General features: G+C 47.9%; 1 protein-coding gene across 9 annotated transcripts in view; it reads right to left on the bottom strand.

Annotated features, from left to right (window-relative positions):
- Positions 1-16,898, bottom strand: part of ERBIN (erbb2 interacting protein) — a 369,988-nt gene that overhangs the window by 269,927 nt on the left and 83,163 nt on the right. For 8 of the 9 annotated variants that reach the window (XM_063963251.1, XM_063963289.1, XM_063963271.1 and 5 more), the window contains one exon: positions 8,102-8,195. The exons of the other annotated variant lie outside the window; for it this stretch is intronic. The gene's annotated coding sequence lies outside the window, so the exon portion shown is untranslated. The remainder of the gene's footprint in view (positions 1-8,101; positions 8,196-16,898) is intronic. 9 annotated transcript variants of the gene reach the window in all.

Here is a 16,898-nt window from a genome sequence, read left to right as displayed (position 1 = left end):
GTATAAACAGCGAGTCAGATTTTCTGACTCCAGCCGTCCTTGAAATATATATTTTCAATGCCCTGACAACTTCCAGCAACTTGGAATCCTCCAAATCGCTAGTAGCCGCAGGCACCACAATAGGCTGGTTCAGGTGAAACGCTGACACCACCTTAGGCAGAAAATGAGGACGCGTCCGCAGTTCTGCCCTGTCCGAATGGAAAATCAGATATGGGCTTTTATACGATAAAGCCGCCAATTCTGACACTCTCCTGGCTGAAGCAAGGGCCAGTAGCATGGTTACTTTCCATGTAAGATATTTCAAATCCGCCGATTTGAGTGGCTCAAACCAATGGGATTTGAGAAAATCCAAAACTACATTAAGGTCCCACGGAGCCACTGGGGGCCCAACCGGGGGCTGTATATGTAGTACTCCTTTTACAAAAGTCTGGACTTCAGGAACTGAAGCCAATTCTTTCTGGAAGAAAATCGACAGGGCCGAAATTTGAACCTTAATGGACCCCAACTTGAGGTCCATAGACAATCCTGTTTGCAGGAAATGTAGGAATCGACCCAATTGAAATTCCTCCGTGGGGGCCTTCCTGGCCTCACACCACGCAACATATTTTCTCCAAATGCGGTGATAATGTTGTGCAGTCACCTCCTTCCTGGCTTTTACCAGTGTAGGAATGACCTCTTCCGGAATGCCTTTTTCCCTTAGAATTCGGCGTTCAACCGCCATGCCGTCAAACGCAGCCGCGGTAAGTCTTGGAATAGACACGGTCCCTGCTGAAGCAGGTCCCGTCTTAGAGGTAGAGGCCACGGATCTTCCGTGAGCATCTCCTGAAGTTCCGGGTACCAAGTTCTTCTTGGCCAATCCGGAGCCACGAGTATCGTTCTTACTCCCCTTTGCCGTATAATTCTCAGTACTTTTGGTATGAGAGGCAGAGGAGGAAACACATACACTGACTGGAACACCCACGGCGTTACCAGAGCGTCCACAGCTATTGCCTGAGGGTCTCTTGACCTGGCGCAATACCTGTCCAGTTTTTTGTTGAGGCGAGACGCCATCATGTCCACCTTTGGTTTTTCCCAACGGTTCACAATCATGTGGAAGACTTCTGGATGAAGTCCCCACTCTCCCGGGTGTAGATCGTGTCTGCTGAGGAAGTCTGCTTCCCAGTTGTCCACTCCCGGAATGAACACTGCTGACAGTGCTATCACATGATCTTCCGCCCAGCGAAGAATCCTTGCAGCTTCTGCCATTGCTCTCCTGCTTCTTGTGCCGCCCTGTCTGTTTACGTGGGCGACTGCCGTGATGTTGTCCGACTGGATCAACACCGGCTGACCCTGAAGCAGGGGTTTTGCCAGACTTGGAGCATTGTAAATCGCTCTTAGCTCCAGTATATTTATGTGAAGAGACATCTCCAGGCTTGACCATACTCCCTGGAAGTTTCTTCCCTGTGTGACCGCTCCCCAGCCTCTCAGACTGGCATCCGTGGTCACCAGGACCCAGTCCTGTATGCCGAATCTGCGGCCTTCTAACAGATGAGCACTCTGCAACCACCACAGAAGAGACACCCTTGTCCGTGGCGATAAGGTTATCCGCTGATGCATCTGCAGATGCGATCCGGACCATTTGTCCAGCAGATCCCACTGAAAAGTTCGTGCGTGGAATCTGCCGAATGGGATTGCTTCGTAAGAAGCCACCATCTTTCCCAGGACTCTTGTGCATTGATGCACAGACACTTTTCCTGGTTTTAGGAGGTTCCTGACAAGTTCGGTTAACTCCTTGGCTTTCTCCTCCGGAAGAAACACCTTTTTCTGAACCGTGTCCAGAATCATTCCCAGGAACAGCAGACGTGTTGTCGGGGTCAACTGAGATTTTGGAAAATTCAGAATCCACCCGTGTTGTTGCAGCACTACTTGGGTTAGTGCTACTCCGTCCTCCAGCTGTTCTCTGGACCTTGCCCTTATCAGGAGATCGTCCAAGTAAGGGATAATTAATACGCCTCTTCTTCGCAGAAGAATCATCATTTCGGCCATTACCTTGGTAAAGACCCGAGGTGCCGTGGACAATCCAAACGGCAGCGTCTGAAACTGATAATGACAGTTTTGCACCACGAACCTGAGGTACCCTTGATGTGAAGGGCAAATTGGGACATGCAGGTAAGCATCTTTTATGTCCAGGGACACCATAAAGTCCCCTTCTTCCAGATTCGCTATCACTGCTCTGAGTGATTCCATCTTGAAACTGAATTTTTGTATGTACAGGTTCAAAGATTTCAGATTTAGAATAGGTCTTACCGAGCCGTCCGGCTTCGGTACCACAAATAGCGTGGAGTAATACCCCTTTCCCTGTTGTAGGAGGGGTACCTTGACTATCACCTGCTGAGAAAACAGCTTGTGACTGGCTTCCAATACCGTCACCCTGTCTGAGGGAGACGTTGGCAAAGCAGACTTTAGGAACCGGCGAGGGGGAGACTTCTCGAATTCCAACCTGTAACCCTGAGATACTACCTGCAGGATCCAGGGGTCCACCTGTGAGCAAGCCCACTGTGCGCTGAAATTCTTGAGTCGACCCCCCACCGTTCCTGAGTCCGCTGGTAAAGCCCCAGCGTCATGCTGAGGGCTTTGCAGAACCCGCAGAGGGCTTCTGATCCTGGGAAGGAGCTGCTTGCTGCCCTCTCTTACCCTTTCCTCTGCCTCGGGGCAGATATGACTGTCCTTTTATAAAAAAGGGGAGGTAGAGGACTGCTGCGCCTCAGAGAGCTGCAGTAGGGATACCAACAGATGATCACTCAATCACCCTGGAACACAATGCACAAGAAAATAAGGGATCCCTTCTGCGCTCATCCAACAACAATAAACAGTAATGCAATAAATGATAGGTTCCCAATGGATAAGTCTATGACTAAATTATAGTCTCTTTTAGTTCTTATACAAAGCGGAAGTGCTGGATGTAGGGAGACTCAATGCATACCGTACTCACAAGGAGTCGTGGTATGTCCCGCATGTAGAGGTGTCTTAAGTCGCTTGGTTCTTCTTTACCTTCTCCGAGGTGGAAAGTTCTTATCCTCGTAGTTGGATGACCTTAAATGCAGAGATCTGACCCATCTGTGTCTGTCCTGTGCCGCTGTATGTACATCGGGTGACAGCAGCCCATGTGCCGGGGGGAGAGCATGAAAGGGCACGCTGACAGTAGGGAGAGAGCCGGGGCTGGCGGGCGACCTGCTGTCTGTCACCTGACGCCCTGTGTGTGCGGTAGCAGCGCCGGCACTGGAGGGAGCGCTGTGACACTGGCAGGAGAATGGGGAATTCCCACACCGGGAGCGGGGCCCGGGCCGACTGGGAAAAATTTCCACCTCGGAGAAGGTAAAGAAGAACCAAGCGACTTAAGACACCTCTACATGCGGGACATACCACGACTCCTTGTGAGTACGGTATGCATTGAGTCTCCCTACATCCAGCACTTCCGCTTTGTATAAGAACTAAAAGAGACTATAATTTAGTCATAGACTTATCCATTGGGAACCTATCATTTATTGCATTACTGTTTATTGTTGTTGGATGAGCGCAGAAGGGATCCCTTATTTTCTTGTGCATGACTGTCCTTTTGCCCGCTTCTTATAGGACCGAAAGGACTGCGGCTGAAAAGACGGTGTCTTTTTCTGTTGGGAGGGGGTCTGAGGTAAAAAGGTGGATTTCCCGGCAGTTGCCGTGGCCACCAAATCCGATAGACCGACGCCAAATAATTCCTCCCCTTTATACGGCAATACTTCCATATGCCGTTTGGAATCCGCATCACCTGACCACTGTCGTGTCCATAAACTTCTTCTGGCAGATATGGACATCGCACTTACTCTCGATGCCAGAGTGCAAATATCCCTCTGAGCATCTCGCATATAAAGAAAAGCATCCTTTAATTGCTCTAAAGTCTGTAAAATACTGTCCCTATCCAGGGTATCAATATTTTCAGTCAGGGAATCCGACCAGACCACCCCAGCACTGCACATCCAGGCTGAGGCGATGGCTGGTCGCAGTATAACACCAGTATGTGTGTATATACTTTTTAGGGTAGTTTCCAGCCTCCTATCAGCTGGATCCTTGAGGGCGGCCGTATCAGGAGACGGTAACGCCACTTGTTTTGATAAGCGTGTGAGCGCCTTATCCACCTTAGGGGGTGTTTCCCAGCGCGCCCTAACCTCTGGCGGGAAAGGGTATAATGCCAATAACTTTTTTGAAATTAGCACTTTTCTATCTGGGTTAACCCACGCTTCATCACATACATCATTCAATTCCTCTGATTCAGGAAAAACTACAGGTAGTTTTTTCACCCCCCACATAATACCCCTTTTTGTGGTACTTGTAGTATCAGAGATATGCAAAGCCTCCTTCATTGCCGTGATCATATAACGTGTGGCCCTACTGGAAAATACGTCTGTTTCTTCACCGTCGACACTAGATTCAGTGTCCGTGTCTGGGTCTGTGTCGACCGACTGAGGTAAAGGGCGTTTTACAGCCCCTGACGGTGTCTGAGACGCCTGGGCAGGTACTAACTGGTTTTCCGGCCGTCTCATGTCGTCAACTGATTTTTGTAATGTGCTGACATTATCACGTAATTCCATAAACAAAGCCATCCATTCCGGTGTCGACTCCATGGGGGGTGACATCACCATTACCGGCAATTGCTCTGCCTCCACACCAACATCGTCCTCATACATGTCGACACACACGTACCGACACACAGCAGACACACAGGGAATGCTCTATTGAAGACAGGACCCCACTAGCCCTTTGGGGAGACAGAGGGAGAGTTTGCCAGCACACACCCAAGCGCTATAATATATATGGGAACAACCCTATATAAGTGTTGTATCCTTATAGCAGCTTAAATATAGTAATATCGCCAAAAAAAGTGCCCCCCCTCTCTGTTTTACCCTGTTTCTGTAGTGCAGTGCAGGGGAGAGTCCTGGGAGCCTTCCTCACAGCGGAGCTGAGCAGGAAAATGGCGCTGTGTGCTGAGGAGAATAAGCCCCGCCCCCTATTTCGGCGGGCTCTTCTCCGGAGTTTGTGAGATCTGGCAGGGGTTAAATACATCCATATAGCCTCAAGGGCTATATGTGATGTATTTTTAGCCATAAAAAGGTATTATACATTGCTGCCCAGGGCGCCCCCCCAGCGCCCTGCACCCTCCGTGACCGCTGTGTGAAGTGTGCTGACAACAATGGCGCACAGCTGCAGTGCTGTGCGCTACCTCAGGAAGACTGAAAAGTCTTCTGCCTCCTGCTTCTGGACCTCTTCCCTCTTCGGCATCTGCAAGGGGGGTCGGCGGCGCGGCTCCGGGACGAACCCCAGGGTGAGACCTGTGTTCCGACTCCCTCTGGAGCTAATGGTGTCCAGTAGCCTAAGAAGCCAATCCATCCTGCACGCAGGTGAGTTCACTTCTCTCCCCTAAGTCCCTCGATGCAGTGAGCCTGTTGCCAGCAGGACTCACTGAAAATAAAAAACCTAAAAACTTTTTCTAAGCAGCTCTTTAGGAGAGCCACCTAGATTGCACCCTGCTCGGACGGGCACAAAAACCTAACTGGGGCTTGGAGGAGGGTCATAGGGGGAGGAGCCAGTGCACACCACCTGATCCTAAAGCTTTATTTTTGTGCCCTGTCTCCTGCGGAGCCGCTAATCCCCATGGTCCTGACGGAGTCCCCAGCATCCACTAGGACGTTAGAGAAAATATAATTTAGCTTGTTAAATGAAAACCAGCATGTTGTTAGGTCCAGATTAGCTTACACAAAATAAACTAATTTCATGTATTGTGGAAATACATAAACTTTCAGGGTATAATAATATTTTTAAAAAAAAATGGAGTTCGAATGACTGCATGGAAGGTGCATTGGTTAGCATGACTGCCTCAGTGACTGAGGTCTTGGGTTCGAGTCTCACCAAGGCCTTAGCGGTGTGTTGATTTTGCCAAAAGAGAGGATGAAAAACTTCCAGTCACTATTTCTGGCAAATAGGAAATTAAATAGCGCAGTTTGTTATGTTGCAGGCGGCGATGCCATGTATTGTCTTGTTATTTTTTAGATGTCACAACAGCTCTAATTATAGAAAAATAGATTTTAGTAAGCTGCCCATTTCTGGCAAAATGTAAAACTCCAACCTTCAACTTTTGCCTCAGACTATGAATAATTGGTTTATTTTGTCTGATAACTGCATGTAGTATATCAGGTTTTCTCCTATTTATCTATCACTCTTTCACCTAAGCCAAAGCATTACCATTTTATATTTTACTTTACTAACAGCAGCTCCCACTTTGACAGAACTCATAATTACAGCTCACAGTCAACAGAAGCTGGGATTGTAAAACAGTGCTGGGCTTGCTCAGATAAGCATTAAAAATTATTTCACCACAGCACAGGCCCAGAAAACAGATGAGCAAATTGCTCTTAAAATTCAGGAGGCATCAGATAATAGATCAGGTGCTTGCAAACATCGGTCATAAGTGACAGTATGACTTGCCTGCAAACCCCCAAAAATCATTGGAGCCGATTCAATTATTTGGGGCGTCTAATTATCACGTCTAAACGGGACGACCAAACAATCATCATAATTTAATTGTTGTATAGGCGCCTATGCTTATCGCGCATGTCGCACCCAAACAGATATGGTTTAACTGTGTAAAATGGCTAAACCCATCTACAGTCCAGCTTCGGACGCCCAAAGTGCCAATTTAGAGCACATTTGTTCTCAAACCTAAGGAGGCTGCGAGAATAAAAGGCAGCTACCAGGCAGCTTAACGGAGCAACAATTGAATTACTCCATTTTGCGCCCCTAGTGGCAGCAGTGGGTAATAACAATTGAATCAGCCTCATTATGTATTATTTTCCAATGTTTCTGTGACCTGCGGGTTCTACTGATAAAGACCTGCAACAGTAATAAAGGGCAAGAGGTTTCCAAAATAGATGTACAATCTATGGAAAATACATACAGAGCTTTAATAAGAAAGATTGACAAGTGATTATGTTCCGCTCAGCTGCAGAGTTTAAATTCTCAGTCTAATTTCCAAACGCGTTTCGTCTGTCAAATCGGACATTTTCACGTTCTGGGAAAAAAATGGTTTCCCCGATATTAAACATCAGCGCAAATTATCCCAAGAAATCAAAACAGCAGGTGAGCAGTGCGCAATAAGGCTGTCATTACAGCTCCACGCACTGGAATATCTGAGCTGAAAGAACATGATATGCAGGCTTTTATTACAAAGAATACATACAGATACCTCCTCATACATCTAGCCTCAATACGCCATGCAGCACGAGATGCCTGGCATGGATGAGCAGTCAGGTCCCGCGCAACTCTGCTAACATCGGGCATCTTTTTTTTTGCAAAAAACGCGTCTTAGTCTCAAAACAATGCGACTAGGACCCACATGGAGGCTGTGCTGATTTATTTGAGATATGAAACTTGTATATTGTGCGACTGAGTCTCTATAGGAGCAGATCAGAACCTGTATAGGAAAATAACACATTGTAGCGCATTCTCTGCAGATTCAGAGACTCAGTCGCACATAGATTTATCAAGTGCCAAGAGGGTCTGTTTGACATGACTGCAGCAAAGATGTATGAGAAGAAACCTGTACGTTGTTTGTGGAACTTTATCTCTCTTCATTTTATCTCTCTACAAGGCATAGTACATCTGTCCTTATTCTCGTCACACAGATGAACACATACCTCACACGTGCATTACCTGTGGGAGTAAGAATTGGGACCAGCATTAAACAAACGCGGTCCCTATCATCAACTTGATGAGTGAAAGGACGTCACAGAAAGGTGCTTTGTATGGAGGCTTACTCATTCCCTTCAAGTGACTACATCTACATAACTGAAGCAAAGAGCAGCAATCCTATGTTGCTACAATCTTGTAATTAAAGTTGCTACTGACACACCTGTTACGTGTATTAATAAATATTACACAGATCACATGTGGCATGCCAACAACATCTTAAGACTATGTTATGAGCCTTCGTTAACCAAACACTTGCACAGCAATAACATATTCACCTGACCAATAAATCATTGCTAATACAGAAACAAGCTACCTCGCCTAAAACAGTTTTACCACTCACCCGCTGACACGGCCCTTCCTAGTTTCTTCTCTCCAGTTCACAGTGTGACAGCAAGCATCAGTTTCTGAAGTTCCGGCAAGCGTAAGTCAGCAACCTGAGGGACACAACAACAAAAAATTATTGCCATAATTATTTACAGTACTTACATAGCACCAACCTATTCCATTGCTCTTTACAATTATGCAGACTAATACCAAAATGCTCCTGAATTCTACAACACATGGACATGCATCTGAAGATCACACAAAAATGATCAATGGAAATCAAATTTATTAACCCACGGAGGTCTGGATTTGGAGTCACACTCAAAACAAAATTAAAGTGGAAAAACACACTACAGGCTGATCCAACTTTGATGTAATGTCCTTAAAACAAGTCAAAATGAGGCTCAGTAGTGTGTGTGGCCTCCACGTGCCTGTATGACCTCCCTACAACGCCTGGGCATGCTCCTGATGAGGTGGCGGATGGTCTCCTGAGGGATCTCCTCCCAGACCTGGACTAAAGCATCCGCCAACTCCTGGACAGTCTGTGGTGCAACGTGGCGTTGGTGGATGGAGCGAGACATGATGTCCCAGATGTGCTCAATTGGATTCAGGTCTGGGGAACGGGCGGCCCAGTCCATAGCATCAATACCTTTGTCTTGCAGGAACTGCTGACACACTCCAGCCACATGAGGTCTAGCATTGTCTTGCATTAGGAGGAACCCAGGGCCAACCGCACCAGCATATGGTCTCACAAGGGGCCTGAAGATCTCATCTCGGTACCTAACGGCAGTCAGGCTACCTCTGGCGAGCACATGGAGGGCTGTGCGGCCCCCCAAAGAAATGCCACCCCACACCATTACTGACCCACTGCCAAATCGGTCATGCTGGAGGATGTTGCAGGCAGCAGAACATTTCTCCTTGGCGTCTCCAGACTCTGTTACGTCTGCCACGTGCTCAGTGAGAACCTGCTTTCATCTGTGAAGAGCACAGGGCACCAGTGGCGAATTTGCCAATCTTGGTGTTCTCTGGCAAATGCCAAACGTCCTGCACGGTGTTGGGCTGTAAGCACAACCCCCACCTGTGGACGTCGGGCCCTCATACCACCCTCATGGAGTCTGTTTCTGATAGTTTGAGTAGACACATGCACATTTGTGGCTTGCTGGAGGTCATTTTGCAGGGCTCTGGCAGTGCTCCTCCTGTTCCTCCTTGCACAAAGGCGGAGGTAGCGGTCCTGCTGCTGGGTTGTTGCCCTCCTACGGCCTCCTCCACGTCTCCTGATGTACTGGCCTGTCTCCTGGTAGCGCCTCCATGCTCTGGACACTACGCTGACAGACACAGCAAACCTTCTTGCCACAGCTCGCATTAATGTGCCATCCTGGATGAGCTGCACTACCTGAGCCACTTGTGTGGGTTGTAGACTCCATCTCATGCTACCACTAGAGTGAAAGCACCGCCAGCTTTCAAAAGTGACCAAAACATCAGCCAGAAAGCATAGGAGCTGAGAAGTGGTCTGTGGTCACCACCTGCAGAACAACTCCTTTATTGGGGGTGTCTTGCTAATTGCCTATAATTTCCACCTGTTGTCTATTCCATTTGCACAACAGCATATGAACTTTATTGTCAATCAGTGTTTTGCTTCCTAAGTGGACAGTTTGATTTCACAGAAGTGTGATTGACTTGGAGTTACATTGGGGTCGATTCATTTCGGCAACTTATGAATAGCGCCGGGAATTAGCACCCGACGCTATTCAATTCAGCTCCAGTTAAGTCGGCGATGGCCCGTTCTCGCCGACTAAACAGGTTGAATTGTCGGGAGAACGGGCATTCTCCGACTTAACTCCCCGGCGCGAGGCTGATTCCCGACAGAATCAGCCTCGCGCCGGCCGCGAGGCAGCACTTTTGTCGGGTTTCTTCTCTCATCCCCCGGGGATGAGAGAAGAATTCCCGACAATTGCGGGTAACTAGCAGCTGAATTGAATAGCGTCGGGAGCTAATTCCCGGCTCTATTCATAAGTTGCCGAATTGAATCGACCCCAGTGGGGTCAATTCTATACGGCAACTAAAGAATAGCGCCGGGAATTAGCTCCCGACGCTATTCAATTCAGCTGCTAGTTACCAGCAATTGTCGGGAATTCTTCTCTCATCCCCGGGGGCGGGGGGCGTCGACATGGCGTTGCAGGCCATATGGGGGAATGTCAGCAGCGTTTTTGGGGAGGCACGCAGCAGACGCCGAACCACCTGACAGCGCAGCCGGGCTGCGCAGGTAGGGCTCAACCACAAATCGATGCGTCCACAATTAAATTGCGTATGTCGTGAGGCGGCACCACAGCATGTCGGGAGACGGACGCAGATCTTGCTGCAGATGTAACGATCTGCGTCCATCTCTGAATAAGGTCCCTAGTTTGGGCGACAAAGTGACAAATGCAGAATGCAAGAGATTCAACCCTTACGCCAAGTGATCCAGGCCAGAGAGTATAACCAGAAGGTGTTCTATTTCACCATAAACTATATAATTTAATTAATGAGCTGACATGGAGTCCATTCTTCTATACATTAACAACTGCACTACTCCTGCTTTATCTGCCTGTTACTTGTCCGTGGGCACCCAGAGGAGACGGAGATTAGAGAGACAGAGCTACAGCCAGGTGATAGTATGAAAGGCAGATGTAATGGAGAAACTCACTTTCACCAACATCTTCGTAAAAAGACTATATAAAAAAACAAAAGAATATATTAAAGAGCAGAACTTCTACCTCAGTGAGCCTGGCAATTAGGCAACTTCTAACTTATCCTCAGCCAAGAAAAGGTCTCCAAAAATGAGATGGTTTAAGTACGGTGACAATCTAGGTGGAATACCATTTAAATAATAACGACGTTTGAGTTTTAGGGTTTTTGTCTTTAAACTGTACAGTATGTGATAGCACAAATTATACATCTGCTTTTCATTAGCTACATTTCAATAATAATAATAATAACAAAAATCTATTTGCAGATTTATCTTGCCTAGTCAGATTCTCTGGGAGCAAATAGAGCAGTCAATCAGATAAACAAATACTGCAATGAAATACAGAACAGCATCAATATGTTAATGCCCATAACCACACATCCGCGAATGTCGGACAAAGCTGAAGGGACAGAGACTGATGTGAATGGTTAACTTAAAACATTCTCCTTAAATCTGTGTTATATGAAGCCACAACTTAAATAAAGGCTAAAAACACTGGGCTGAAAGAAAAACATTTTCGGGGGGGGGGGGAATAATTTTATTCAAACCAATTTTTTTTTTCTTTGCATTAATGTTTTTTTTTTTTTAAATGGAATCCTGGTAATCATATTAATACTGTGAAACATTGCTATGTATTAGAAACCTTGATCAACCATGTTTTAATATATTCTAACATTATGAGCGATATTTACGGTAATTGTTTCTCTTGCCGGCAGCCAGTAGACGGCAATTGTTGCTCCTTTCGGGCACGACTGGCTGCCAGCGCTGGCATTTCAGCTCGCACCCCCTGGGAATGGCGAGCTGAATGAGCGAAAAGTGACCCGTAAAAATACCAGGGGGATTCCAAATAGAATTTTTTTTAAGACGTCACAGCATAATGAAAAATACCAGAGTGGTTTAAAACAACAAAAACAACAACATTTGGTTTAAACCAAATGAGCAGAGTAAAGAAGAGGAAATCTGATGTGATAGATATTGCAGCCAATCACCAGAGAGCAACAGGAGGTGGGCGATCCACCAGTAATAGGGGGCAGAGCATGGTGTTTATGTGAAGGGGATGATCAGATGAATGAAGGGGGGGCAGGGCTTATCAAATACACAGACTCCAGGAAGGTTGCTAAAGCTGTGGGGGAGCAGTTAGGGTTAGGCTACAGGCGGCAGGAAGAAGGTTAGGTTTAGGCTGCGGGAATGGAGGGTTACGGTTAGCCAACACCAGGGTGGATTAGGGTTAGGATGCGGGGATGAGAGTGTTAGGTTTAGGCTACGGATAGGGGTGGTTAGGTTTAGGCACCAACGGGGAGGGTTAGGGTTATGCTGAAGGGGATAGGAATAGGGTTAGGCTGCGGGCAGGGAGGGGAGGGTTAGGCTGCAGGGGGCAGAGGGGATAGGATCAGGCTGAGGGAAGGGAGGGTTAGGGTCAGGGAGGAAATGTTAGGGAGGAAGGGTTAGGGAGGAGAGGGTTAGGGTCATGGAGGGAGGGGGTCAGTGGATGGTTGGTATACTTACCTTACAGGTGTCGGGATCCTGTGCGTCAGGATGCCGCTGTCTGTATTCTGACCCCTGGCATCCTAAGCACCGGGACCCCGGTGGGTTATAATGCATCAATTAGATTAAGGTGGGGGAGGAGATAAACAATAAGATAGAAAAAATGGCTAAACGGTAAACTCTGCAAGCAGCCTTACTAGCACGATTATTTATTTATTACCAGTTATTTATATAGCGCACACATATTCTGCAGCACTTTACAGAGAATACTTGTCCATTCACATCAGTCCCTGCCCCAGTGGAGTTTACAATCTATATTCCCTATCACATGTACACACAGACACATTCACTAGGGTTAATTTTGTTGGGAGCCAATTAATCTACCAGTATATTTTTGGATTGTGGGAGGAAACCAGAGAACACAGAGGAAACCCACGGGGAGAATATACAAACTCCGCACAGTTAGGGCCATGGTAGGAAACGAACCATTGACCTCAGTGCTGTGAGGCAGTAATGCTAACCGTTAAGTGCCCCATACACTACAACGATAAGTCTGAGGATGAAGTCGGAGGCGATTTCCCTTGAACTCTCCCCACGATACGATATGGTACATTTTGCATGCGATATATCCTATGCGATCCCAGCCATGCCTGCGGGAACCGACATATCACGAGTGCAGCACTAACTATGTAGGGTAGCCGATCCGACCCTCACGGGAACGCGCATCGGATCGGTAACACATCCAAAATGCCTGATTTCACCAGATATATTGCCAAAATTGGATGAAATCAGGCATTATCGTTCTAGTATATGGGGTGCTTAACACCATCCGTACTGCTCAACACTAACACTTATAGGGCTACAGTGACAGTGCTTTATAGTTTTGGGAAAAAGCACAGCAATCAAGGAAGAATTGGTCTTGACAGACAGACAAAGAAGGTAAGAGACCCTGTTTGCAAGCTGACCATCTATATAATTATAGATATTTGATACAAGTGGTTTATTCTCCCTGTGCTTGCATGGGTTTCCTCCGGGTACTCTTGTTTCCTCCCACAATCCAAAAATATACTGGTAGGTTAATTGCCTCCATACAAAACAATATTTATGGTAAGAACTTACTGTTGTTAAATCTCTTTCTGGGAGGTACACTGGGCTCCACAGGGAATGACATTGGGGTGTAGAGTAGGATCTTGATCCGAGGCACCAACAGGCTCAAAGCTTTGACCTTCTTCCCAGAATGCCTAGCGCTGCCTCCTCTATAACCCCGCCTCCGTGCACAAGAGCTCAGTTTTTGTTAACCAGTCCAATGCAGCAGCAGGCAAAAGAGACGACAACTGTTAGTAGCCACATACACCACATTCTCACGACAGGAGAAAGTGTCAGTGGCTAATGCCATACCAACCCAAACAAGCTAAGTGCGTCAGGGTGGGCGCCCTGTGGAGTCCAGTGTACCTCGCAGAAAGAGATTTAACAACGGTAAGTTCTTACCATAAATCTCGTTTTCTGCTGCGGGGTACACTGGGCTCCACAGGGAATGACATTGGGGATGTCCTAAAGCAGTTCCTTATGGGAGGGGACGCACTGTAGCGGGCACAAGAACCTGGCGTCCAAAGGAAGCATCCTGGGAGGCAGAAGAATCGAAGGCATAGAACCTTATGAACGTGTTCACCGAGGACCACGTAGCCACCTTGCACAATTGTTCAAGGGTCGCACCACGGCGGGACGCCCAAGAAGGTCCAACCAACCGAGTAGAATGGGCCTTTATGGTAGCAGGAGCTGGAAGGCCAGCCTATACATAAGCATGTGCAATCACCATTCTAATCCATCTGGCCAGGATCTGCTTATGAGCAGGACAGCCACATTTGTGAAAACCAAAACAGAACAAAGAGAGAATCCGACTTCCTGATGGAGGCAGTTCTCTTCATGTAGATATGGAGAGCCTGTACCACATCCAAATACCGCTCTTTGGAAGACAATTCAGGAGATGCAAAGGCCGGAACCACAATCTCCTGATTAAGGTGGAAAGAAGACACCACCTTAGGTAAATACCCGGGACGTGTTCTAAGAACCGCCCGATCACGGTGAAAAATCAGATATGGTGACCTACAAGACAAGGCACCCAAATCCGACACCCTTCTAGCAGAGGCAATAGCCAGCAGAAACAATACCTTAAGAGAAAACTTAAGGTCTGCAGATTCAAGAGGCTCAAATGGAGACCTTTGCAACGCCTCCATAACCACCGACAAGTCCCAAGGGGCCACAGGCGGGATATAGGGAGGTTGAATCTGCAACACACCCGGAGTGAACGTATGTACATCAGGAAAATTCGCAATTTTTCTCTGTAACCAAACCGACAAGGCAGAAATATGAACCTTGATGGAGGCCAGACGAAGGACAAGTCAAGGCCCTGTTGTAGAAAAGCCAAAATTTTGGCCGTACTAAACTTGCAAGCGTCATGATTGTTAGATGCGCACCAAGCCAAGTAAGAATTCCAGACCCTTTGGTAAATAAGAGCAGAAGCCGGTTTCTGGGCCTTCAACATGGTTTGAATGACCGCCTTAGAAAATCCTTTGGCCCTCAAAACGGAAGCTTAAAGAGCTACACCGTCAAAGCCAACCGGGCTAAATCCTGATATACACAGGGGTCCTGAACGAGGAGATCTGGGCGCTGTGGAAGTAGAAGAGGACGCTTTATCGAGAGACCCAGAAGGTCTGAGAACCAATGTCGTCTGGGCCATGCGGGAGCGATCAGAAGTAGGATTCCTCCATCTTGCTTGAACTTCCTTATTACTCTGGGCAGGAGTGACAACGGAGGGAACACGTATGGCAGCCAAAAGTTCCATGGAATTGCTAGTGCGTCCACGAACGGTGATTGATGATCCCTTGTTCTCGCTCCGAAAACCGGAACCTTGTGATTGTGTCGAGACGCCATCAGGTCCACATCTGGAAGGCCCCACCTGTCAACGAGGAGTTGAAACACTTCTGGATGGAGGCGCCACTCTCCGGCATGTACGTCCTGATGAATGAGAAAGTCTGCTTCCCAGTTTAGGACCCCCGGAATGAACACTGCGGATATGGCTGGCAGATGGCGTTCCGCCCGCTGAAGAATTTGTGATACTTCCCTCATTGCCGTGCGGCTTTGAGTGCCACCTTGATTGATGTACGCCACCGTGGTGGCGTTGTCCGACTGTACTTGAACAGGTCTGTTCTGTATTAAATGCTGGTCCAAGTTCAGAGCATTGAATACCGCCCGCAGTTCCAGAATGTTTATCGGGAGGAGAGACTCCTCCTTGGTTCACCGACCCTGAAGGGAGTGTTGCTCCAGCACAGCGCCCAAACCTCTCAGACTGGCATCAGTCGTCAGAAGAACCCAGTTGGAGATCCAGAAGGGACGACCCCTGCTCAATCGTTGGTCCAGAAGCCACCAGCTCAGTGACCGACGGACCTCCGGAAACAAGGAAATCATTTGAGACCTGATTCGGTGAGGCAGGCCATCACACTTGGCAAGAATTAGCTTCTGCAGAGGGTGGGAACGGAATTGAGCGTACTCCACCATGTCGAAAGTCGCCACCATGAGACCTAGCAATTACATTGCCGAATGTATCGACAGTTGCGGATGAGATAGGAAGCATTGAATCCTGTACTGAAGCTTCAGCACTTTCTCCTGAGACAAGAACAACCGCTGGTTGTGAGTGTCCAACAACGCCCCCAGGTGCACCATGATCTGAGCAGGGACCAGGGAAGATTTCTTCCAGTTGATGAGCCACCCGTGGGCTTGCAGAAACTGGATAGTCAGATACAGATGGCGTAGGAGAAATTCTGGGGAATCAACAAGTCGTCCAGGTACAGTAGGATCCTGACCCCTTGACGGCGGAGTACAGCCGTCATTACCGCCATGACCTTGGTGAAAACTTGCGGAGCCGTGGTCAAACCAAAAGGTAACGCCCGAAATTGGTAATGGAGGTTACCAACCGCAAACCTCAGGTATTGCTGATGCGACACTGCAATGGGAATATGCAGGTAAGCATCCTTTATGTCCAGGGAGACCATATCCAGGGAGACCAGGTTCCAAGGCCAGAATAGAGCGAAGAGTTTCCATACGAAACTTGGGAGACCCTCACAAATTTGTTCAAGGACTTGAGGTTGAGAATGGGCCGGGAAGACCCATTCGGTTTCGGGACTAGGAACAGCGGTGAGCCAGGGGCACCTGTACTACCACTCCTGTGTTCAGGAGGGACTGTACCACCGAATAAAGAATTTTTGCCTTCAACTGATCCGAAGGGATGCATGTCAGGCAAAATCGATGAGGGGGGCGATTCTTGAAGGATACGGCGTAACCTCGAGTGACGACTTCCCGTACCCAGGCATCGGAAGTGGTCTTCAACCATTCCTGGGTAAAACCTAGAAGTCGGCCCCACACCCTGGGATCCCCCAGAGGGAGGCCCGCCCCATCATGCAGCAGGCTTGTCAGTTTTGGAAGCAGGCAGGCCCGTTTGGGTTTGGAAGTGCGAACCTGTTTCGGGTACACCTGACTTTTTGCTTTCCCTGGAGGACGAAAGGAGCCTAAGGGAGTACTCTTAGCCTTCGGCACCGAAGGAGCAGTA

Source organism: Pseudophryne corroboree, chromosome 1 (genome assembly GCF_028390025.1).
Source record: "Pseudophryne corroboree isolate aPseCor3 chromosome 1, aPseCor3.hap2, whole genome shotgun sequence".
In the NCBI taxonomy this organism is placed as follows: domain Eukaryota; kingdom Metazoa; phylum Chordata; class Amphibia; order Anura; family Myobatrachidae; genus Pseudophryne; species Pseudophryne corroboree.
Note: the sequence above shows the minus strand (reverse complement) of the source record. Positions and strands in the feature narration are given on the sequence as shown.